We start from the raw sequence: 3,968 nt of genomic DNA, 5'->3' as shown, positions 1-3,968 counted from the left end.
TGGGCCAGTATCCCCCAATGTCTCCCTATGGGCCAGTATCCCCCAATGTCTCCCTATGGGCCAATATCCCCCAATGTCTCCCTATGGACCAGGCTGTTTTCCCGCCCCAAATGTGCCTGTCTCTTTTCCCCCTCAGGCCCTTTCCCCAACTCCTTTCCATTATCCCCCTGGAGATATTTTGAACTCCAAGGCGTTTCGTGAGGGAATACAGTAACTCGGTTTGACACCGCTATAACTTCCTTGACTCAAGGTTATGGAATTCTGGGAATTGTAGTTTGTTGTCCGCTCTGGGCCCCCACAACAAACTACAATTCCCAGAATTCCATACCCTTGAGCCAAGGAAGTTAAAGCGCTACTAAAGTGGTTTATGTCTCCCGTGTGGACACAGCCTGAGGTGATGGGACGCTCCTCCCTCATCCCCAGAGGGAGAGGCTGAGGTACAGAGGTATAAAAGCAGCCTCCGCCATGAAGGTCCGACCTCTGCCGGGCGGAGAGGGAGACGCAAGAGAGCGCCGCCTGGAGCCCCATCTCCCAGGACGAGGCTCCTGGAGAAGGAGCAGGAGGGCTTTCTAGGTCTCTGCCCCGATGGCCTCCCCAGGGATGAGGGTCTTGGGTCTGCTGCCGCTGTCGGGGCTCCTCCTTGCCCTCCTCTCCGTCTCCTCGGCTGCAGGGTCGGAAGGGAACCACAGCCAGGAGGAGGGCTACCAGATCCTCACCTTCAAATGGCATCACGTCCAGGATCCTTTTATCATCGCCCTCTGGATCCTTGTGGGCAGCCTGGCTAAGATTTGTGAGTCCAACAGTACCTTTTTTCTCCACTGTCTTTCTCCCACTCACAGAAGATGTGGGTTTTTATTGATGATATATATATATACACACACACACACATATATATGTAAGTGTTTATATATACACAGGGATGTATATGTGTGTGTTTGCACACACATATCTGTATATACACACATATGTGTGTGTGTGTGTGTTGTGTGTGTGTATATATATATATATATATACACACACACATACACACAGAGAGACATATATATTTGTATATATATACACACATATCTATATATACACATACATACATATACAAACCGCTCGGATTCCCAGTGATTGGGTGGTATATAAATAAATCCTGTTATTATATATACACACACATATATAAAAGCATGTGTGTACACACATATATGTGTGTGTATACACACATGCACATACATACATACATACATGTGTGTATACACACAGAGAGACATATATGCGCACACATGCTTCCTTGGGCAGGTGGTGGTTTTAGAAGGCCACTGAGTGGAGCTGAACTGGGCTCTTTTGGTTTCCTGTGTGGCTTCTCTCCCTGAAGGACCCAGCTTTATCACTAAGGCATTGGGTGGCCCTGGCTCTCCTGCCGCCTGAGGCAGGTGGGACAGGGCAAGCGCTGCTGCTTCCACTCTTGCTGCCTCCTCCTCCTCCTCACAGGGAGCATGGACTAGACAGTCCTCTCAGCTGGTGGAGCATGGATTTGCCACCCCACAGCTGTAATTGCCTTGGCTCCCATTTTCCTCACCTCCCTGCCTTTTTCCTTCTCCTCCTTTCCTTTCCCCTTCTCTTGCTGCTGCCACTTCTGCCCATCTCTCCCTTGCTCTCCTGCCCTGTCTTCCTCCCACTCCATCCTGAATCCTTCAGCCTGCCTTGCCTCCCTGTCTCTCTGCTGGTTGCAGAGTGGCAGATTGCACAAAGTGGCTGGTGCGCCTTTAACAAGAAGGAAAACCGGCAGAAGCAGATCCATGCAACAACCGTAGTTTACTGCCTGTATGATTCTTATAATAAGAATTTGTGGTTCTTATTATAAGGAAGGAAGCCAGGGAACAGAGAGGCAAGATGGGACAGCTAGGCATGGCACCAAGGGAGAGTGATACCTCGGGTTGTGTCTGGGTCACTCATGCTTCTGCACCTCATCTCCCCTCACTTTCCCTTCCCTCTGTAAAGCTTGCCAGGTCAAAATTACCCAAAGTAGAAACCTGGAATGTTCAGTGTACGGACTTGTTTCGCAAGGAATTAAAAACATTTTCCCCTCCTCTGTCAGGCATCTATTACCGTTCCCAGAGCTGTGATATCCTGAAATAAAGGGTAGGAGTGGAAAGGAAAGCACAATGTGGCAGTAGCAGGGAGCAATCCACGTCTGTATGCCAAAGCTCCCTGGTTTAGAAACATTTCATGTAGGTTTGGGGGCAATGTGACCATGTTCTAGATAAGTTTCTTCCTGACCGTTTCACTAGCATCTGTGGCTGTCATCTGATGCCAGCCACAGATGCTGGCAAAACATCAGGAAGAAACACTTCTAGAACATGGCCACATAGCCCCGAAACCCCACAAAAAATTATGGATGCCAGCCATGAAAGCCTTCGACTCCACATTGCATGTAGTGTGTGGAGAAGAGCGGAATTGGTGCAGGAGGAAGAAGAGCTGTCCTTGAGGTACTGAAGAACTGTTAACAGACCTGCAATACTATGTTAGATTGATAGATGGAACACAGGAGCCTGGTGGAAAGAGAGGCAGAGCAGGTTCTTTACAGGTGGAAGGTGCTAGGATAAACCCATGTCCTCTCCAGCCAAAAGGATCCTAAGCAGCAGGACTGGAAAAAAACCCTGCTTGAGGTCCTGGAGAGCAATAGGCAACATAAGTGTGAGCCTTTTAATACAGTACTTATATGGAAACTTCTCCAATGAAACATTGACGGTCCAAGACACTGTAGTACCCAATTCAGAAAATTCAAATGGAATCTCTGATGCTTGGACAGATATAAAAATAAGATACGTAACATCATTTTCTTTTGCTTTGACAGCACTTCAGAATATTACGTTGAGACTGGCAACCTCATTCTGCTAATGCCAGCGCTGTCTTTTTGACTTGCAATTAATTGTTTCCATCAAGTTATGCAGGAAAAAATTTGCAGCGTATCATTTCTTTCATAGTCTCATAGTGACAATCTTCCAGTACCTGCTAAAATCTATGTTACATGGTTATATGGTCCCCCTAAATAAAATAGTATTGGTACGGCATTCAGCTGTGGAAATTCTGTGCCGTGATTTTTAGACTTTATAGTTGACACATACTAGCTGTTTTATATGGACTTTTTAGGTTCATTAACAAGGGCTGCAAGCCATATTTACATGTCACAGTATACACTTCAAATTCAGGTACAAGTTGTAGTGGCAGAATGTGTACATTTTTGGTGAGGTGAGTGTGGACAGGTTCATTTTTAATGCTAGTACTTTTTGATCTTGACTTTAAAGTGTGAATTCTCTATGGATTTTGATGTGAGAAGTTTCAGGATATAGTGCAATAGATGTTGTAAGGTGTTCAGGCGATCTTGCATCACCTTTGAGACTAACTGAAATATGTTGGTAGCATGAGCTTTTGTAGACTTGAGCCTACTTCCTCAGATACGTTTGGTGTTCAGGCAGGTCATAATGATAAAGAACCTAGTATTTGCCATAGTGGTCCACATGTAACTGACATATACAGCACCTTTGTGATCCATGCAACAACCATAGTTTACTGTTTGTATGATTCTTATTATTCAGAGGGAGCTGATGAAAGGTTGAATCTAAGGCTACTCAAGCTTTAACCTAAGGTTAAAAGGTTAGCTGATATTTGAAGCACAGGCTCCAGTACCATAAAATATTTTAAACAAAAGCACCTGCATTAGTTCGTTGTTTTGTAGTAGAAAAAGAAATAAATTACTTATATATTTCTTTTTAAAATTTAGGTTAGGAAGGCTAGGCAAAATATGGGACAGACTATTACTCCCGGGATATGAGCACAGAGTTGGTTTGTATAACAATGCTTTGCATTTGTGTGGGAGTGTTTCAAAGAGGCAAGGGAGGTTTAAAAAAGAAGATTAACTGGCAATTGTGAATACTGATTTGTAGAACTTATCCTGCACATATTACTTAGCCATGAATGCA

Source organism: Sceloporus undulatus, chromosome 6, assembly GCF_019175285.1.
Source record: "Sceloporus undulatus isolate JIND9_A2432 ecotype Alabama chromosome 6, SceUnd_v1.1, whole genome shotgun sequence".
In the NCBI taxonomy this organism is placed as follows: domain Eukaryota; kingdom Metazoa; phylum Chordata; class Lepidosauria; order Squamata; family Phrynosomatidae; genus Sceloporus; species Sceloporus undulatus.
This window is presented reverse-complemented; position numbering follows the sequence as displayed.